Source organism: Rhipicephalus microplus, chromosome 4 (genome assembly GCF_043290135.1).
Source record: "Rhipicephalus microplus isolate Deutch F79 chromosome 4, USDA_Rmic, whole genome shotgun sequence".
Classification (NCBI taxonomy): domain Eukaryota; kingdom Metazoa; phylum Arthropoda; class Arachnida; order Ixodida; family Ixodidae; genus Rhipicephalus; species Rhipicephalus microplus.
The window spans coordinates 42,131,505-42,154,290 of record NC_134703.1 but is presented as its reverse complement, the minus strand read 5'-3'; the positions used below and the strand labels follow the sequence as shown (position 1 = coordinate 42,154,290).

At 45.2% G+C, this 22,786-nt stretch overlaps 1 protein-coding gene and 1 long non-coding RNA gene across 2 annotated transcripts in view; both read right to left on the bottom strand.

Annotated features, from left to right (window-relative positions):
• Positions 1–22,786, bottom strand: part of LOC142814244 (uncharacterized) — a 52,982-nt gene that overhangs the window by 21,814 nt on the left and 8,382 nt on the right. The gene's annotated exons all lie outside the window — the stretch shown is intronic.
• LOC142814243 (uncharacterized) lies at positions 14,474–22,773 on the bottom strand. The gene is made up of 2 exons (XR_012894880.1): positions 21,011–22,773; positions 14,474–14,706 (listed from the first exon to the last, which is right to left on the bottom strand). It is a non-coding gene; the product is annotated as an uncharacterized LOC142814243 (long non-coding RNA).

Sequence of the window (22,786 nt, the reverse complement as noted above, 5' to 3'; positions counted from 1 at the left end):
ACATCAAGATAAACCAGAATCCACGATAATACAGAGAAAGTCCCCATTATGCCATGACGATGTCACACACACATTTCAGAACACCACAGCGTCTTTGTCAGCAGCTATCTTTCTGAGCTCCCTCTTGAGAACTTTTTTGCAACATCATTTCTCGGTAGGCTGTAAATGAAGACGATGTCACCGTGCAGGTGCATGTGGAAAGCCGCTTTCACTGACAACGCAGAAGGACGCATATAAACGCGTGTACGTTACGGCTTTTTCGGAGCTGCAGGCTACTTTGTTACTTAATGCTCGTGTAAGGGACAGTATGTGAGCGCTATGCCCATTGTGATCACTCAGTGGCCAGCTGAGGAAGAGGTCTGGGTTCGATTGCCGGTAGCGGCAAATACATTCCCATTTTGGATGCAAAGCAAAAGAGGTTGTACTACTCGGCTGCTAACCCGCGGACCGCGGGATCGAATCCCGGCTGCGGCGGCTGCATTTTCGATGGAGTCGAAAATAGCGTAAGCCCGTGTGCTCGCATTTTGGGTGCACGTTAAAGAACCCAAGGTGGTAGAAATTTCAGGAGCCCTGCACTACGGCGTTTCTCATAATCTTGTGGTGGTTTTTGGACATTAAACCCCATATATCAATCAAAAGAGCTTCTATAAAGTACCTTACGTTAAAGGACTCTCCGAAACAGCTATTTCGAATCATTTCTGCGTCCCTCATGACCTGTCAACATTATTGGACGAGAAATATGTAGTAACAGATACGTCCCATTTTTTCAAGTCGCAACTGTATCCGGCAAGGTTATTGCATCATGACTGCGCATCGGACATGCGCAGATACTCACGGCGCGCTATCGTGCGCCTATATAATCAGTGACTGAATAGACCGATGCCACTTCTTGTTCTGGCCATCATGCTGTATCGTCGTCCTTGCTAGTTACATGGTATCAGAAGTGGCTACCATGCACGGACCGAAGCACGGCAGCAACGGCGCGGAATCGCCATGGACCTACTGAAGCCGCCGGAGCCATAACGCCTATCGGGCAACTTGTCTGAAACTTGGAAGCGCTTCAAGCAAAGGTTCGAGCTTTTTCTGCAAGCAACGGCAGCCGAGAAGTCCCCGAGAAGTGACTCCTCGAAAGTGGTGCTCTTGCTGAACTTCGCGGGAGACGAAGTGCTCGACATCTTCAACAACTTTCAGTACGGCCCCGGAGAAAGCAAAGAATGTTACGACACGGTCGTGTGGAAGCTCAACGCCTACTTCTCCGAGGTGAGCAATGAAATTCACGAAAGATATGTTTTTCGTACACGAAGCCAGGCGGAGAAAGAACCTTTCGAGAAGTTTGTGCGGTACTTAAAGAAGCAGGCGACACAGTGCAACTTTGGGGATCAGCACGATTCACTGATTAGAGACCAAATTGTGTTTGGTACGAACGACCCAAAGCTGCGTGAAAGAATGCTTGCCGACAGAGGCCCGACGCTACTAAAAGCCGAGGAAATGTGTAAAGCGGCAGAAGCAGCGGCACTAAGGAGCCTAGTTTGGAATAGCACAGAAGACAGCATTGACGCAGTTTCAAGTGGTGAAACGGTGACGAAAAAACGGCAGCAGCGTAAAAAAAGCAGAGTCGCGATAATCAAGATATTTGCTGCAGGAAGTGCAACCGCAAACATAAACCTAAGCAATGCCCCGCGTATGGTAAATTGTCATTCTTGCTGCAAATACAACCACTTTGCAAGTTGTTGCCAGAAGTCTACCGCTGTTAGCGAAGTAGCTAATCTCGTTCAGAATGACTTTGCCATTTACTCGAGCCTTGATTGTCCAGTCTTTCTTGCGACAATTTTCGGAGCCGATTTCGAGAATCTCAGAGAAGTGACGTTCAAAGTGGACACCGGTTCGCAGGCAAGCTTACTTCCATTTACAACGTACCGTAAGCTTGGATCCAAAGAAGCGTTGCAACCTACCGGGTCAGTGTTGCGCGCCTACAACGGGGGCGTTATTTCAAGTTATGGAACAACGTCACAGAAAGTCTGTCGGAACCACCGAGATAAGCGTGAAATTCTTCATCGTAAAGAATGGGCGCCAAGCCATCCTTGGGCTCGATGCCAGTGAAGCGCTTGGATTGGTTCGACGTACTGTGGACGCTGTCAATGCCTCGTCTGAGTATGAACTTTTGAAAGATTTCAGGCACCTGTTCCAAGGGCTCGGCTGCTTGAAAACGCAGTACAGAATGGTCCTGGATCCGGACGCGGTTCCGGTCGTTCAGCCTGCTCGCCGGGTTCCACTTGCACTTCAGGAACCTCTGAAGAAGGAACTACAGCGAATGATCCGGGGGAGCATCATCGTCAAAGAAAATGAGCCAGCCGACTGAGTAAGCCCTCTGATACTGGTAAAAAAAAAAGACGGTGCTCTAAGGGTTTGCATGGACCCCAGAAGAGTGAACAAGTATATCAAGAGGCAGCATTTCCCTTTACCCAGACGCGAGGACTTGGAAGCACGGCTAACCGGTGCTACTTATTTTAGCTGTTTGGATGCAAACGCCGGCTTTCATCAGGTGCCCTTGGACAAGACATCAAAGATCTGTACGTTGTCGTCGCCTTTTGGCAGATACCGTTTTCTAAGGCTACCTTTTGGCATCTCATCTGCACCCGAGGTGTTTCAGCAGGCACTTTGTCAGGTATTTGACGGTCTGCCAGGCATGCTCATATATATAGATGATATTCTGGTCTGGGGCTCGACGAAAGAAGAGCATGACGAGCGCCTGGTAGCATTCCTCAAAACTGCTGAAACAGCTGGATTAACGTTTAATCTGCACAAGTGCAAGTTTGGCGTAAGAGCTACGGTTTCTGGGTGATATCATAAGTGCGAACGGCATATCCCCAAATCCAGGGCTCGTAAAAAGTTTGGTTCAAATGCCAGTGCCAACATGCAAGGCCGATGTTCAACGTATGCTTGGTGTGTTGAACTACTTTGGAAAGTTCGTGCCGCAGCTATCTGAAAGAACGGCCCTGTTAAGCACTCTTATCAAGGCCAGTTCTGAGTTTGAGTGGACAGAAAACCACGCCAAAGAGTGGAAAAGCGTCACGCAAATTCTGACCACCGCCCCCGTGCTCGCAATATTTGACCCACGACGGGAAACAAGGTTGTCTTGCGATGCATCGAAGGACGGCGTCGGTGCCGCCCTTCTGCAACGTCACAATAACGAGTGGCGGCCCGTAGCTTGCGCATCTCGAGTACTAAGGCCCTAGGAATTTGCTTTGGATGCGAAAAATTTCACCAGTTCGTCTCCGGCCAGAAAGTCACAATTGAAACGGACCACAAGCCACTCTTGTCAATTGCTCAAAAGGAAATTAGTGACATGCCACCTCGCCTTCAATGGTTCTTTTTGAGGTTGTTCAAGTATGATTTTGTTTTGCCGTATATTCCTGGGAAGCACCTTGTTCTTGCTGACATGTTGTCCCGGTCAACTGCGGACAACCAAGACGACGCTGGTGCTACTACCGACGTGGAAGTTCACGCAATCCAGCTTCTAGGTTACCGTGTCACAGAAGCAACGCAGAGAGAACTGCAAGCGGCAACGGCTCGTGACCGCTACCTACAGTCGGTGATCGCAAGTTTGTCGGCGGGGCTTCCAGTACAAGGTGAACTAAAGCCTTTTGAGCAAGAACTCTCATTTGTCAACGTTGTTATTCCGAAACGCATGCGAAAAACTATGCTTGAAAAAATCCATGCAGGTCACCTCGGCATGCAAAAATGCAAAGAAAGGGCCAGACGCCTCGTGTTTTGGCCGGGACTTAACGCTGAGATTGCTTCCGTGGTGTAACTTTGTCCTACATGCCGCAAGTATGCTTACAAACAGCCCAAGGAACCGCTTCAAATGCGGCCCGTGCCAGGTTGTGCATGGCATAGAGTTGGAGCTGATATTTTTTCGTTTGCGGGGGATCGTACATCGTTGTCTTTGACGCCTTATCAAACTTTCCGGAAGTTCAGAAACTACCTGACATGTCAGCGCAATCAACCATCGCAGCACTGAGCGCTATTTTTGCCAGATTTGGCGTGCCCGTCGAAGTATGCACTGATAACGGCCCACAATTTTCCAGCCATGAATTTTTTTTTTTCAAGGAGATACGCCTTCACGCACGTCACTTCAAGCCCTCATTATCCGCAGTCAAACGGGCTTGCGGGAAAAGGTGTGCAGGTTGTGAAGCGCATCTTAAAAAAAACTGCAGATTCGGGCGACGACTACTGGCTGGGCCTGCTGGCCTACCGCTCTACCCCACTGGAGGACGAGCGATCCCCTGGGGAACTACTGCAAGGAAGGCGCCTTCGCGCCAACCTCCCGGACTTCAGTACGGTGACCGCAACCGACGTCAAAAAGCACGGCCAGGCCCAAGGAGGAAGACCTTTGCGTCCTCTGCAGAAGGGTGACGTCGTGAGGCTCAGAGACGCTGCATGGTCCCGGAAAGCTCAAGTGGTGGGTTCGCCATATCCAAGATCCTACCTTGTCAAAACGGAGGACCAGAAGATGTTAAGGCGCAACCGTCGTCACCTACTTCAAACTGGCGAACGGTTCATCGAGGAAAGCCACGACAATATTGATACCAGCTCAGCGGACAACAACTTTGGTGGCCATCCGACAGTGGCAACTTCAACCTCGCCAGCCAATGGCCGACGTCGCGAAGTTCCGACGTCGGGCAACCCTTCGCCACCTGTGGTGCGTCAGTCAACTTCACCACCGACGCCAGCTATGAGAAGGTCGACTCGAACCGTGAAGCCACCACAGCGTCTTCATTATGACAAGGACCTTAACCAAGTGTATATCATTTTTTGAAATGCCATGTACTTACCACTGTTTCGGTGGATATGTAGTTTTGTTGTTAACGGAAAGGATGTATTCGGCAAGGCTATTGCATCACGACTGCGCATCGGACATGTGCAGATGCTCGCGGCGCGCTATCGTGCGCCTATATAATCAGTGACTGAATAAACCGATGCCACTTCTTGTTCTGGCCATCATGCTGTATCGTCGTCCTTGCTAATTACAACAACCTTACAAGGTAACAGACGTGACCATTAAGAACGTTCCTAGAAAGAGTTCGTGGGGGTGGAGGTCATGGCCCACTGCTCGCCTATCTTACGCCTCTGATAAACTTGCTAAGACACGTTGCCGGGCTAGTTGGTTGGGATTCATCATTTATAAGGGTATAGTGCAACACGACAAGGACACAAAAAGAGAGACGCACACACACGCAGCGCTACACACACTTAGCGCTGTGTGTGCGTCTCTCTTTTCGTGTCCTTGTTGTGGTGCGCTATACCCTTATAAATAATGATAAACATTGCGGTGGCGCATGAAGAATAGTGCATTGATGTGTGTGTGAATAGATGTGAGTACAAGCGTGAGCCGACATAAAAATGACAAAAAATGCTGATATGTGAATAAAAAGGTCCATTGCGAGGCAATTAGACAAACGCGGAGCATTAAGACTCACTCAACAAACCTACGTTCCGCCTATAGGGCTCACTCGCACTGACGACACACTAAAGTTTTCCACCACCGGACTCACACTCATCAAAATATCACTCACCCAGATTCACTATACTCACGGCTCCATCCGTGTCCGAGTGAATGTAAGTTGGCTTATGAGCGAGTTTGCCGACCCATGTGGCTTTCGCTATAGCCATGCATTGTGCAGAAGCGCTATAGGCTAGCGCAATCACGTCTGACACATTCCATATGCTGTGAGACACGTGTGAATTTGTGACCTTATGACGCCGAGCTTCCTAGGTGTTTTCTCCCGTAAGCTGCGTAAGTCGCAGAAAAGCTGGCACCTATATTTATAACCTGTGTACGCAGGCATAGCTGAGCGAGAGTTCGTCCTTTTCGCCAATCTCGTGTCTGGGCAATTTTCGTCACCTTTAGTGTGCGCATCAGTCTCATGCATGAAAAGGAGGTGAGAAAGCACTTACCAAGGCAGTACTGTCCGCACACAGTCTGACGAATCCAGCGACGTAGTTGTACATTGTGCAATCCTGTATCGGGACATCCGGGTACGAGGAGTGCAAGGATGCGGTCCCTCACTATAATACAGGAATATTTGAGAGCTCAACTAAAATGCTCGCTTCTCCTCTCTGTGCACGGAAGTGGTTACCCTGTACTGCAACAGGTATATAAGCAAGAAAGCTTATAGTCTGTATGAGTGTTTGAAAAGAAGCGAGGAGGAATACGAGAGAGGCCAAGAGGTGATGACGCTTACCTTGACCTTTAATACAAGCCGTCCGTCAAAAAAAAAAAAAAAGCGGTACCGTTTCGGGCGGCTGCAAAACCAGCAGTCTTCGACATTAGCAGCAGCACGTCTTCTCAAAACACATGAAACCTTGCGAGTTCGAATGTGAAAACTTTGTTGCTTTCGCGCGTCTGTCTGCATGAAACAAGCAAGAATTTTTTTTTCGTTTGTCGCCAGTCACTCGTAAGTGACAACTGTATCTGTGAAAAATTCCCACGGTTACAGACCCGACCTTACAAATATCCACCATCATCCGCTTGCTGTAAATACACGTACTCACTCAGCTCTTTTTTTCTTCCTTGTTAATCCATTTCAGGCATGTGGTCATGTGCCATCAACCTGCACAACAAAAGTGCTGAGGGAAGACATCCTCAATTAGAAATTGGACTACATAGAGCGACCTCATCAACCATGAATTGCTATGAAAAACAATGGTATGAGCTTCGAAAATTATTTTGGCTTTAGTGCGTCTGCACACTATACGTTAGCGTTATAATGGATCATCATCATCATCATCAGCCTGACGACATCTACTGCAGGACAAAGGCCTCTCCCATGTTCCACCATTCAACTCCTGTGCTTGCTGCTGCCAATTTATACCCACAAACTTATTAATCCCCTCTGCCCACCCAACCTTCTGTCTCCCCCTAACCCGCTTGCCTTCTCTGGAAATCCAGTTAGTTACCCTTATTGACCAGCGGTTATCCTGTCTACGCGCTACATGTCCGGCCCATGTCCATTTCTTTTTGATTTCAACTATGATATCCTTAACCCCCGTTTGTTCCCTAATCCGCTCTGCTCTCTTCTTGTCTCTCAAGGTTACACCTACCATTTTTCTTTCCATTGCTCGCTGCGTCGTCCCCAATTTAGGCGGAACCCTCTTTGTAAGTCTCCAGGTTTCTTCTCCATAGCTAAGTACCGGCAAGATGCAGCTGTTATATACCTTCCTCTTGAGGGATAGTGGCAATCTACCTGTCATGACTTGAGAGTGTTTGCCAAATGTGCTTCACCCCATTTTTATTCTTCTAGTTACTTCAATCTCGTGGTTAGGCTCCGCGGTTATTACCTGCCCTAAGTAGACATAGTCTTTTACAACTTGAAGTGCACTATTACCTATCTCGAAGCGCTGCTCTCTTCCGAGGTTGTTGTACATTACTTTCGTTTTCTGCAGATTAATTTTAAGACCCACCTTTTTGCTCTCCTTGTTTAACTACGTAGTCATGAGTTACTCAGCCTGAGTTACCCTGAGTTACTCAGCCATCGGCAATGCGCAGGTTATAGGGTATTCTCCATTCACTCTTATCCCTAACTGTTCCCATTCTAAGCTTCTGAAAACCTCCTTAAGCACGCGGTAAACAGTATTGGTGAGATTGTTCCCCCCTGCCTTACACCTTTCTTGATTGGTATTCTGTTGCTTTCTTTATGAAGCACTATGGTAGCAGTTAATCCCCTGTAGATTTCTTCCAGGATGTTTATATATACTTCATCGACGTCCTGATTCCACGGTGTCTGCATGACGGCTGACATTTCTACTGAATAAAACGCCTTCTCGTAATCTATGAAGGCTATATATAGTGATTGGTTATACTCTGAGCATTTCTCTATTACCTGATTGACAGTATGAATGTGGTCAATTGTTGAGTAGCCTGTTCGAAATCCTGCTTGTTCCTTTGGTTGATCGAATTCTAACGTTTTATTTACTCTGTTAGCAATTACCTTTGTAAATAGTTTTTATACTACAGAGAGCAAGCTGGTCGGCCTGTAATTCTTCAAGTCCTTGTCATCTCCTTTCTTATGCATTAAGATGATGTTAGCATTCTTCCAAGACTATGGTACTCTTCCCGTCAGGAGACACCTCGTAAACAGGGCGGCTAGTTTTTCTAACACAATCTGTCCTCCATCTTTCAGCAGATCTGATGTTACCTGATCCTCACCAGCACCTTTGCCTGTTTGCATGATCTCCAAAGCTTTTCTGACTTCTTCTATCATTAGTGGTGGGGTGTAATCTTGTTACTGCTAGTTCTTATGGTATTAAAGTCGTAATTGTCCCGGCTACTGTAGAGATTTCTGTAAAACTCCTCCGCTTTTTTAACTATAATGTCCATACTGGTAGTTATTTTGCCATCTATGTTCCGTAGTGCATACATTCGATTTTAGGGGCGAAGCTCCTTATGGCGTGGCTTGGGCGTCCATCGTAGTACGTAACCACCAGTGGCACATACCCGAAATAGGTATAACATTTGACCTCCAAGGTGGTGCCGGTGAGAGATTTCTTCTGTGCGTTGTTCAACAATAAAAAATAGTGCTCAATGTACATGCCAATGGCTGCTAATGGGGAATGAGAGACAGGGGCATTCGGCTTTTAGTCAACGCGCACGCTGCGATCCCCATTAGCAGCCATTGGCATGTACATTGAGCACTATCAGACAAGAAAGGGTTGCTACGTTATACTCGCTGGGTGTAACCTCCTTAGTTTTAGAAAGGTTTAGCGAGCGTTGAGCCGCAGGGCCATGAATACAATGACCTAGTATATACCATGAATGAATTGCAGATACGAAGCGCAAGCCGTAAGAAATTAAAAGCTGAATCCTCCTGTCTCTCATTTCACATTAGCAGCCACTGGCATGTACATTGAGCACTATCTGACAGGAAAAGGTTGCTACGTTATACTCGCTGGGCGTAACCTCCTTGGTTTTAGAAACGTTTAGCGAGCATTGGGCCGCAGTGCCATGAATACAGTGAACTAGTATATACCATGAACTCAAGGTGGTTGAAGGTGGGAAGTAGACCCGAAGCGCAAGCCGTAAGAAAGTGTGCGTGTGCCACCTCTCGTTTAGTCCTTGGAATGTCCACTGAATGGCGGTGCTTCTATAAGGGGAATATATGATAAAAAGATGCGAGATGGTGGGACTTTGAGTGTTGAATAGATGGACGAACGGACACACAGACAGATGCATGGATGGACGCATGAACGGACGCAGGGGTGGATGCATGAACGAACGCAGGGACGGGCGCACGAGCAGACGCATGGACGGTCACACAGACGGACGCATGGACGGACGAATGCTTCGCCCCACTCTCCATCATTCACTCCGTGGATATGCTGCCATTTTTTTTTTTTTGCTTATCCCAAGTTTCCTCTTCACTGCTTTGACGCCTCCTCCGTTTTTCAGAGCGTGTTCAATTCTCTCCATGTTATACATTCTTACACCGCATACCTTACGCCTATTAATCTATAATGGATACCGAAGCCATGAACGCGAGAGGCTGGATAGGGATTGCAATCAGACAGGTGCTGAGAGGAAGCAGGCCAGTACACAATTGTTACTGCAGAAGACTAGAAAATAACAATATTTAATAATAATAATAATAATAATAATGAATTTCAACCATCTGGTGTTTTTTACACGCATTGACATCGCACAGTACACGGGCCTCTGCCATTTCGTCGACATCGAAATGTGACGCCGCAGCCGAGATCGAACTCGCGACCATCGGTGTCTGCAGCCGAGCACCAACAACACTGCTCAATCGCGACGGACGCAGACGACTCGAGAATTCTGCTTCTCTGCTGGTGTAAATTCTCGGCAGCGACCTAAGTTCCGAATGATCTTTCGTTTTGAATCTTTTTCCTGAAGGACAGACACTATATGGGGGGGGGGGGGGGGGACAAAGAAACGTGTCTGTAATTGTGGTCGCAAGACGCTTCGTAAGGTACGCACGATATCATCGCCCTGTAACCCGGTATTTGATAAAGCCCTTTGCGTGCACTGGACACGCTAAAAACCTCTGTTGGGATCTCTCAAGAGTGCCGGTTAGCGCATACGGTAAGCACGCAAATACTAGACAGTAGACAGTTATAGTTTAGCGTTAGCGTGATACCGTTGGTTAAGGGAATGGCGTTACCGTGGAGCAAACGTTCGTTGTGGGCAGCGTCTTATAGTTTAGTGGGATAGCGTTTACGTGCCCCAGATGGAATGGGTGTGCCACTCATTAGATGGTTGGTAAGTTAAACTGAAAATAAAAAGAAAACGAGAATGTTTGGCTATGCCACCACGCGAAGCATTGTTAGAAGCTTATATTAGTGATAATAAAAGTAAATAAATATGAACCACGCACCAAACTCGAAAACATCTACGTTGCCGATTTGTTTACATCGATCTTGTAGTTAAGCCTAGGCGTGCTCAAAATGGGAAGCTATCTCAAAAACTACGCCAACTTATCCGTAATACTCGGTCATCGAAGCCAACTGAAGGCAAGCGAAGTCACTTTGAACAGTCGTTTGCGGCGGACAAGGTGAATCTTTCAACAACAACGCCAAAATCATTTCGAAGCGGGCGTCCAAGAGCGCCGCCATGTTTACGTACACTACGTACACCTACGCTACCACGGTAACGTGAAATCTGAAAAATAGCGCGCGTACGAGAAGCTGTACAGGTGACGTATGTATCTGCGCATGCGCACTTCAATTCCGGTATCACGGTACACCCGGTATACTATTACTCTCTAGTTATAGTACACCGGGCTTAGAGGGATAGAGGGCTCACCGAGATAGCGGGATCGAAGTGCGCATATGCAGATACGTACGTAAACCGTACCACTTATCGTACACGCGTTATGGTGGTTCTGGGACGTTAAAACCCACATATAAATCAATATCATATCCTTTCAATCCCTCCTTACCCCCATCCCTTGTGAGATTCTGTTGAGGTGTCGCACCAGATGGAGAGAGTTACGGGGCTCAGTTTTCTCTTGTAACGACAATCTCAATATGAAATAAAGCCAAGTGCGTCACCTGCTAGACATCCTGTCGGAGTTCAGCCAACCATTTTCTCTTTTCTAATGTCGATCGTTGCCACTGCAGTAAATAACACGATGTCGGCCATACACGCAAAGCGCACAGAACGAATTCCCTACAAGTGTTTAGCACATAGTTCTTTTTTTGCTTTACTTCGGAACTTGCTAGTACAGTCACATTCTTTTTTTTTTTGCTTGTAGCAACAGCAACATAACAGGATACCATTAAGTGATGTCGGATAAATCGTATTCTTCACGCGCTAATATATGTCAGGCAAGGTTTTTTTCTTTGTTTGTAGGAACGAAGCTCCTTAAAGGGACACTGAAGTCAAATAATTTATGTCAGAGTGAAAGCTCAATGTATGACATCTAAAACGACAATATTAACAACAGTACCCTACTTAGCGAAATTAAGGTAAATGCATAACACAAGCGCCGCAGGAAGTTATTTTCAAAATGATCTCGATGACATCAGAAGGACCGCCTACAATTAATCACTAGTAATCGATCTAACTGCCATAAATAAAGAACCTTCCGTGCATCAAGAGACGCAATAAATCTGCTTGTTCGTTTGTTTGATTCATGAAAAAACAAAAAAAAAAAAACAACCACCGGACGTTACTATGTGAAATGGCGCGAGTTGTTCAAAAATTTAATTTTCGCGTGGTTACACGGGACAGGTGGTGCTATCTAGCGGGGCGCAGTCGAAACAAAAGCGTCTGCGATCTCGAAGCCAATGGCGGGAAATTGATCAATGGCCGTTGTTGCTGCTGTGGCTCCAGCTGTTACTAGCGCAGTAAAGCCGGGCAACGTAGTGCACGGCACCAGCGACGCGAGACGGTCCGGTCGATCCGCTTCTTGAGGCGGGTAATTTGAAATGCGCTAACCCGATGCGGAGCACTGAAGCGTGGTTTTATTTCGATATAGGCCCTTCCTTGGCACGAAAGTAACACTACTAGGTTTAAGGACCGCCATTTCAACAATTAACGTCGGCTTAATATTGGGCTTTAATGTCCCTTCAAGGCGTGGGCTAAGCGTCCCATCGTAATCATATGTAGCCACTTCTCATTAGTTCTTGAACCGGCCGTAGAGGGCGGTACTTGTACACATAATATATATGGCCTGTTCAGAGACATTGCGGGAGCGGCCATTCCAGACGACTGGCATCGGGGCAGAGTCGGGAACCTCCAAGATTACCGACCACTCACAGTCACCAGCACCATGTACAGGCTCTTTACCCATGTGCCTAAGGACTGGATCAGTGGCTGGGCTGAATCTAAAGGGCGGCTGGCAGAACGGTTTTCACAGAGGTCAACAATTTGAGGATAACCTTTTCGTCCTGACACAGTGTGCGGAGATGGCCAGAAAAGAAGGGCGTACGCTTCTACGCTGCCTCATGGGTGTGGAGAAAGCTTACGACAACCTTCCACATGACATCCTGTTCACACGCCTGGAGACACTGAAAATGCCGAAAGAGCTGCTGGTGACAGTCAGACGCCTATACACCGGCAATAGCGTCATTGCACACTTCGCCAATGTAGAGATTCGGCCAACAGGCGTCTCCGTCAGGGATGTCCGCTTTCGCCGATTCTATATCTGCTATACGTGTCGGGCATGGAACAAGCATTGCTCGAGTCCGGCCTGGGGTTCCGTGTAAAGTATAGCACAAGCGGAATCGATGAAAATCGACGGCTACCTGGCTTGACGTCTGCGGATGATGTGGTCCTAGTGGCGGAGACCTAAGCGGACCCGCAGGCTCTCCTGGACATCTGTGCAGCAGAGATGACTGAGCTGAGACTACGCTTCAACGCCAAGAAAACCAAGGCTGTACCGTTCGCGGGCAACATGGCTGAGGCGGCAGACCTCAAGCTAGGAGGTGAAAGCATCGCCACTGACACTGCCTATAATTACTTAGGCGTGCTACTGTGTTCCGAGGACAGTATATACAGCCGGCAAGAAGTCCATCTCCGCCAGTATAGTAAAAAAATCCCAGCATATCCATGGAGTGAATGATGATGAGCGGGGCAAAGCGTCCATCAGTCCGTTCACGCTTTCGTTCATCAGTTCATTTTTGCTTCCGTCCATCCGTGCATCTGTCCCTCCATCCCTGCATTCGTTCATGCGTCCGTCCAGGCGTCAGTCCTCTCGTGTTCGTCCATTCGTCCGTATCTGCGTTTGTCCGTCCATCCATGCGTCAAACAGACAGCCGACAGAGGACGCGGCCAGCGGGTGATTCATGGTTTGCCGATAAAAAGTATGATACGTGCAAGGCGGCGGCAGTTCGCGCTCAACGACAGAACCCCAATGTGTGTGCGCGAAAAAATAGGAATGACGTTACACGAAGACATTGGCGATCGCGTGTGCGTCAGCAGCGCCGTACTCTAGGGGGCACAGTGTAGTAAACTAGAAGCCGCTCTGACGCGCGCGCGCATTCAGTAGGTCGGCGGATGAACAAGGCTGCAGAGCGGTGTGCGCGCTAGGCGGCGGCAGCGGCTCGCTCTCAAAGACAAAACCCCGATGTGCGAGCATACAAGGCTGAAGCGTGCCGTGAGGCTGCACTGTAACGCTGACAAGATCCTGATGTACGAAAACAGGAAATGGAAGCGGCGAAGCAGCGGCATGCGGACCCAGCTTCACCCCCCTCTCCACCATTCACCCCGTGGATATGGTGTCATTTTTTTTTCAATATGACCTTCCCTCTATTGTTCAACTCAGCACATTGACGTACAACATAAAAAATGCGCGAGAATGCCTAGTACCACAAAACTTATTTATTGCTCGTCATAGGCGGACAGTAAGAGGGAAGGGGGGCTGAGGGGCTTGATTCATTTGATATGTGGGGTCTCAAAACCACCATATGATAATGACGAACGCCGTAGTGGAGAGCTCTGGAAATTTTGACCACCTGGGGTTTTTTAACGTGCACCCAAATCTGAGCACACGGGCCTACAACATTTACGCCTTCATTGGAAATGCAGCCGCCGCAGCTGGGCTGAGGGGCTCGAGCCTGGTGCCTCCGAGCTGCATCATGAAGGCGATTTTTTTTTCCATCTGCACGCTGGGCTGCACCAGCTATACCAAGCCAGAGTTAAAGAATATGCTGATGCGGCGGCCAGATGCGGCGGCCAAACATCTACGATGCGGCGGCCAAATGCCTTTTGCCGACAACTGCAAGAAGTCACACTGTTCTGTCACTGTGCACGGCTAGCAAAAAAAAATATAAAAAAGAGCAGCACACAGAATTGCACTTACAGGAGAAGCAAGCATTTACAAGTGCAACTGAATGCCAACAGAAGTGCAGAAACAAATCCTTTACTGCACTTGCCAGAGTGCGAAAAAGATAAAAGGCATGGGAGGTTATTTAAAAAAAAAGCCTCACATGTCTCGGTTGGCCGTTTGAATAAGATGAATAAATCATTTATTTTTCATTTATACACACTGCAGACCACAATCTTGGTCTTAAACCAAACAGGCGAAATTTCACTAATATATTAATAAGGCACCATGCCACAGTAAAACAAAATTGTTGCTATGAGGCTCAGTCGCCGCACTGAAGCTTCTGCAGACAATATATCCGGCCAGCTGACTACTAGCCACCCAGGATTTCATTTGGACGTTATGGAAGGCGTTCACTCTGCAAATAAAAAAAAAATGAGCACATATTAGTGGTTTTTTTTTTTTTTGCAGGCACCACAATCATAAACAACATGAGACCATCATATTGTCTTTCAGTTTTATGCAGGTGCTATGCTACAAAATGGCAAGAATACCCTTCGTTTTCCATCACAATGCATTTCAACCTCGGTGCATAGCGGCTTTTGTTTTGTTTTGCCACCTTTGAAGGCTCAGGTCAATACACCAAGACACAAATTACAATGACAAAATCCAATATATCTAGTTCAACCCACCCAAACTTATCACATCTTACGGTAATCAAGATATTTTTGTGGAGTGCCAAATAAATATGTCCAATATGGGACATCTGCAGTGCACTTCATGCAAAGTTTACTGTGCTTAATTAACCACCTAACAGAGCTGTATAGCACTAAAGATTAGAAAAAATTTGTTATTAACTATCTGTATCTTGAAGAAAATGCCTTCATCATTTTACCTTTATGCCATATAATTACAATAAGGTCTGATGCCTTCTTTGACATAATCAGTAAGAACAGTAATGTCCGATCAACATATTTTTCCTGATTGAAGTGATGATATGGATATTGTTAGGGGAACTGTACAAGGGTGCGGTGAAACACTTATTCACAGTTTGAATTAATGTATTACATATATGCATAGTATCGAGCTACGATTTTTTATAGGCCTTGCAACAGGGATGTTACAATGGTTATATGAGGGGCGTTCATAATGTCCGTATTATCTGCATGATGAAAAACAAAGAAAAAACAAAATTAGAGTAAAACGTTATCTTTCTCGCCATATTCTTCTCCTAAAGTCACGCACTGCTAATGACAATGTGCGAGCCTGCCACAAACCATCGCAACAGAATTTAGAACAATACCTATTGAGAGTACACAAAAAACTCAACTTCAGAGTTCACTAGTGCACTGTCCCACAAATGTTTCCCACACAGTGCACTCTTCAGGCTAGGATAGAAGAAGGAGTCTCTTGATGCGACGTCAGTTGAATATGAGAGGAGAGGTAATATTTCGCAGCCTAGGGAGGTTGCACACGTCGGCCATGCCTGTGCAGCGTGACTGGGACTAGTTTTTTTGGGCAGTGCCATGTTTTGGTGCCCCAATAGCGTTGCGTGGTATTATAGAGAACAGGTGTTTTTTATTTCACTAAAACTAGATATACACAGACTCATTTTTATGACTATCGTTAAATCTTTCGATATGCCTATCCAACTAATAATAAAAAGTTTGAATGCCTACTGTACTTCCTACACCAGTTGCAACAGATCTGTGTTTGAAGGTAGTATACATAGTCTGGCAGGCAAAATTTTTTGCTACTGCAGTTGATCATTCTGTACAAAAGTAGCAGCACCAGACAGCCACCAAAGAGAGCATGTAAAGTGTTGTCCAACTATAGGTGAAACAGGGAACCACAAAAACATTTCTTAGACAGATATAGGAGAACTTGAACAAAAATGACTACTCCACCACTTAAACCAAGAATAATTCACCATCCCAACAGAGGCCTTGAACACAAATGCCTGAACCCAGAAAATCCAGCATACAAGTATTCCCCACAGTAGCACCACTTCCACCAGTAAGCATATAACATCCAAAGAGAGCCCTTGAGAGATAAACATCACAGTAATGACATTCGAGTTGCAGCACTTTAAAAATGAAACACATTTCAAATACTTGTTGCAAAGACATGTCTCATCCTCCACTGAGTTGGAGGTGGTGCATGACTACCTTGGGACAGCGCGTAACACACCCTTCCAAACTGGTTGGCAGACATCCTTGTTCTTCTCTCACCTCTCAAGACAAACTACAAGACATTCATTTTGTGTGAAATAAAGTTGCTTCAAGGCTGCACATGTTTAGGCAGACGTTTTAATGTACACTCGCAGAAGGCAAAAGGCTGGCACCAATAACACTATTGACATAATTTGATATAAAGCTGCGCATGGATATAATGAAAATGTGAGCAGCACGCACCATGGCAATCTATGGTTTCTCAGTGCTTTTTGATAACACCCCACTCTATCAAACTTCCAAACTGTCAGCCAGCTGCAAGCAACTGCCATAAACCATTCGATCAGTGCCATCTGTGGTATTTTCCAGCAGATGTCTCCGTACTGTTTCCTTGCAGCAGCAAATTTCGGGAGTGGAATTTCGGACAAACAAGTTTTGTTATTCAACAAAGGTCTGAGCACTAAACAGTAATAAGATTACTAGTTTTATTGATAATTTTAGCATAGTGAAGTTGGCAAGATCTACATTTACCTGTACACATTTTTGTAATATAATCTCACCTGGGATAATTGCAAAACAGCATCCCAGCAAACAAACCGATTATGGTGGCCTTGAGCGCTTAATATAGCTGACGCAGACACCACCTATGGCAAAGGAACTCTAAAGGCAAATAACAATTTACGTCAGTGAGAGAGGTCAATATTTTGAGAATGTCTAAAACATCATTATTAAGGTAAAATGTCAATTTAGGTAAAATGTACAATACTAAACACGCCACGAGTGAGACATTTTGAAATGACCCCAATGTAGTCAAAGGATCAGACTCCATTTAACCACTAGTAATGAAACCTGTTGAAATTAAAAAAACATCTTTGCATTACAACACGTAATGGAACACTGCATCTTCGTTTATATTTGATTGAAATAAAAAAAAAGAACTGCTCGACATTACCACGAGAAATGGCACGACTCTTTCGAAATGTCTCATTTTTGTCTGGCTAGGCTGGGTAGGTGGTGTCATCTAGCGGAACCCTTCTGAACCAGGCAAGTCCAAAATTTTTATTACAGAAACATCGTAGATTCTACTTCTTGTGTGAATGCGTTGCAGCAACGTAATTATGAATTTGTTGCCTTTCTAATATTATTTTTGCTCCAAAACGCTATGCAAACACAAACGAGTCTATGAGTATGGTTGCACAAAACATCACACGTTATCGACACCATCATCCAGTAACCCTGCATTCCTACAACCTTTGGCGTATGTCGGCGACCGCACAGTGAAGGCGGGCAACGTTGGGCAAGGCAAGTACTACGTCAGAGAGGCCCATATTCAGGTGGGTGGCTCGAAATGCCTCAACGACATGAAAATCGCTATAACATGCTGTTGTTTTAAAATATGCATTTTCTTGGCACAAAAGTAGCCCTACGGGGTTTCCGAATCGCTATTTCAGCCATCGACGATGACTTAATATTTGCCTTTAGTGTCCCTTCAATAAGCAATACAAAAGTAATGAAAATAGAATTGTGGTAGCACTTATTATTGCTACTGCCAAAGCCTTACGAACGCTGAGGGTAGTGCTGATGAAACTCCATGACTTCCACATAGCTACCTAAATTGCAAGTACAAAGCTTGAGTGTAGTATGTATTGAATGGCACCCACACGTCCATGCTTCAAAGAAGCCAAAAAAATGAATGAGAAAGAAAACAGATCATGTATCAGCTACCTAAATGGGGTGAAATCTTTTGTAACACGTACAAAAAGTACACTGGAATAAAATTTGAGCTACATACAGAAAACGTTTTAATAGCCATTAAAAGGATGACCTCATGAATAAGAGTACCCTTACCATGCCATTATTGCTGCAAAATTGATTTTGTGCACAATGTGTTGGAGAAAAGAGCTGAAAGAGTCTGGCCAATTGCTGGCAGCAGCAGCAACTTTTTTTAATTACTTAACAAATGCGCCTTCCACAGATTAGATATAGACAGCCGACACTCTGTTCACCGCTATCAGTGAAGTAAAGAAAATATTCTTTCATTCTCTCTCAGCTTCCCTGAACACCACTCTCGAGTATTCCACAAAACAGCCATTTATGGCAGTGTACACTGCTTTTTCGTTTTCTTTCGGTTTTTAAATGTCGCTTGGTAATTAACAAGTCCTGCTAGTGCTAGTACGTATCTGGTTATGCACTTTTTTACTTGAAGAGCTGTCTCCCCTGTATGACTGTACTGCGTTTTTATAAACTTATTTTTATGCGTGTTACATGAGGGACAGAGGACAGAAAAAGTTTAACTGTTGTGAGAGCATACAATCCTGGGCACATATGCGTGAATGAATATGCATTCTTTCATGCATACTACACAACAGTGCTCATTTCATGCCACCTGTTGTAACATTGACACTTTTGCCGCTTTTTTGTGTTTTATGTTGCCGGCCTATTGCGCACGTGGATAATGCTTTACGCCAACCCCGTCAGAATGCGTGAGACCATTCCACACTATTTTAGGATCATTCGCTAGGTTTGAACATGCTGACACGAAGAATTGAGTTTATTGTCCAACGAACGCGGCCGCCAGTAATGATGCTCCTACATGTATAAATGCCAATGCGCCTTCCACAGATTAGAGTATAGACAGCAGACACTCTGTTCACCGCTATCAGTGCCAGTGTGAGTTGCTGTAGTCTGACTCAGTTTTCCGAACACAAGTTCGGCCAAATGTAGCAGACTCTCATTAAATGGAACCTGAAGGAACCAGAAAAATATGCTCCATTTAGCAGGAGTTCTGTTTACTGAAAGATAACGGGGCTGCAGCAAAACAAGCACGACACCAATTCTATCAAAGGCAGTTGTTGTTTAACAAATTACTGAGAGTCAACATTAAAGTTTATTCGTTGATACGCCGACTGTTTCCTTCGTCAATGTCACGACTACGCGACAATATTTTCCTTCTAGCTGGTTTTAGTGAACACGAAAAGATGAGGCACTGGTTTATTTGCGCATAAGCTACAAAAATTGATGATCTTAACAATTTTTTTAATGCATCGATAATACCTACACGTCTAGTGGATACATGTCAATAGTTTTCGAGGAGATGCATCACACTACTTGTTCTTGCAGATTGGTATGCGACACATGCATTTGCCTGCAATTTTTCTTATCCTCTGATATACGGAAGGAATAAAAACATTTTGCTTAACATTAATGGCACGCAAAGCCAGCAAAGAGCTATCACCTGCGTTGGCAGTTGTACGATAGTTTCGCAGCTTACAGCCTCGTAATGCAGAACATCCGTCTATTATTCACTTTCGACATACAGACTCTCCGTAAATAGAAATCCGTTAAACAGCACTGCTTCTTAAATGGAACACCTACCTCTGATATCATTGGTTTTGTGCTTATTTTCTGCCCTCTTATTCACTTCTCCATAAACAGAACTCCTATTAAAGATCCACTAAAGAAGACCAATGACTTTGTTTGAATTCACAATGTTCACTCTGAGAACGCCAATGCCATATGTTTCACTATTATAGGTTCTTTATTAGCGGAGAAAATCAAAGTAGAAGTTTCATTTTTAAATTTCGTGCCAGAATCTCCACACGTAAGGAGAAATTTCAAAATTGACTTTAGATGTTTTTGTGGCATTGGCTGGATGAAATTTTCTTAAACGTTGTATGCTAAGTACTATGGCACTCACAGAACATAGCTTCGAAATTTCCCACATCGCTATGTTTGGTACGAGGATCTTCAAGGTGGCGTCGCCACCTGCATTTTCTTTTCGCACATTTTCTCACTTAGTGAGCGTCATGTCACAGTAAGGGTGGTGTTTTCGAGATTGTGAAATTGTACTTTACTAATACGCAAAAAATCGTTTTGCTGTTTAGCGTTTCTTTGAACGTAACATATTGTTCTGGTCCCTTGAGGTTCCATACAATGAGAGCCTATTGTACATAGCTTTTGTATGTTGTGTGAATAAACGATACGAATGCTAGTGCCCAAACAAAACAGCGGGCAGTTTTCAAGATTTGAAATCTTGCTGTACATATCAACCTGCTAGCGTATTCTATACAAGACCTGAATTTCGCAGGACTGTACGTTTCTGACTCAAAATGATAGGTCCCTGATAAAGGCTCTACCTAGTAAGTAGCAGCAAAGTTCATAACATACAATTACCATCCTTTATATACTAGATAGCGAATTTTGTAACTAGGCACACTAGGAGTTTCTGCCAACAGCACGTAATGAACAGATGCAGCTTAAATATTCCTTCACTGCTGGAGTGACTCGACAATGTTACTGATCAGAGTGACTGGTACTTTAATCTATGGCTGCCCTGCATGTAACAGAGACCGGGAGAATGTTGGAGTAAAAGCGAACTTGCGGATAAGAAAGCAAGAATAACCTCACATTTAAGGTAGCGTTTTCCTCCGCAGGCAAGTACTCCCACAACCGGGGCATATTACAAAAATCAAAGCGCAGGTGTGCAGATGATGCGGGATGAAAGGCAATGAAACAAACAGGATAACATTCGTACCTAGCTGGAAAACTCACCAGATCGCAATACGGAAGTTAAGAGCAAGTCGGCTTGCCTCCTTTCCTCTTCTTCATGCGAGCCTTGCCTCGAGAAGGGGCATGTGGCTGCAAATGTTTTGGGCGATTCTTCACAACTAGACAGCATTTTCTGATAGCCACCACTACAGCGCTTGTAAGTAGCTCAAACACAGCAGCTAACTTGAAAAGCTAAAGGCGTGCTAGCGTAAAAGCGTGTGCCACAACAATAGTGGCATTGTTACATTATGAACACTCGGCATATCTATGCGCAATTATGTACGATTGTAACAACATAAATTCTCATTGCCCACACCTTGTGCCAAGATGCATAGATACTGCAATAGTACACTGCAGACAAATATTTCTGCAAAGCAAAACTAGCTGCCAGCTAAGCCAGATAAAGTCAAACCCACTTATAACAATACCGCTTTTAACAATATATTAGTTGAACAATGAGAAGCTGCTGCAGTATCAACTTATGCATGTTTTTTATGGAGAAATAACCCACCCGCAGCAATGCTCCCGTTCGGCCAGATAATAGTGACCGTGCCAGTTTAACGATAAATTCTGGTGCTGGGTATCCGTGTTAAAAGGTAATAGACACAAATACCCTTAAAAAAGAAGAAGGAAACGAAAAATTCAAGCTGCCAAATGGCCATCCACATATACCAAAGCCCCCCATGCCCCTTCCAATTTATGGTATGCTTCACTGCACAGTGGTGTACCGCTGCAACAAAGCTAACTTTTGAAATTCCCCACTGCGTAGGAGCAGCTGTAGCTTTTGAAGACGATAGTCTTTCTTGGGGACCTTCGACGCAAAAATTTTGGTCTGTCTGTACATTTGTCGGTCCACTCTTACCGGCATCCGGTACTTGAAACGGCCGATTCCATCCGCAGCGACCACCAATGTTTCCCAAGGTTGAGCGTTCATGCTTGTGCAATTCTCAATTAAAAAGCAATTATTGTGCATGTCTGGGGCACCATAACAACACGCATATATTCTGCATATGCATCTCTAACTAGAAAACGCATACATAAGTAATTTTAAGGACCGTAGCGCTTACCATGCAACGCTTGCACGGAATGGGGAGTGTTTCCAATGCTTTGCTAAGACGAGATAGTGGTGGCACCTACCCGTCGCCTCGCGTTCTTCACCTTATTACCTCTGAGACAAGTGCGCACGGCCACGCGCTTTGTTTTCCAAAAGAAACTTCCAGATGGCGCTCATGTCTCACGTGTGACGTGACTTGACGCGCCCGTTCCCTTCCGCTGCACGCTCGAGGCACTCTAACGCAGCGCCTCCGGAATACAATTCACCAATTTTCTTGTACAGAACATCAAAGAAATGTTTTGTTCACTCTCTCCACACGCAAGATTATCGTCTTTCGAAGACATTTGCAGATTACATGCCGATACAAGGCCAATTTTTTGCCATTTTGGACATCAAATTTGAATGAATCGTAGAGTCTTCGAAGAGCTTTAGTATTCCCAACTTGCCATGTTGTCGTACATTGGCTCAATGTGGCTTGTGGCGGTTCTGTGAAAGCGTCCAAACTTTTAAGCATGTCTGAAAATGGACAGCATTGTCATTACCATAACTGATGATGTCTCTGGCATATCCCATTCGATGTTATAGTTTTCTACAGCAGCTTGCCATCCCTCTATTTAGATTTTTTTGTGGAACCCATTTATAGGAATCGTTGGTTGTAACAATAAAATTTTTTGTGACACTTGAGTATCGTTATAAGTGGGTTCGACAACATGCGTACCAATGTG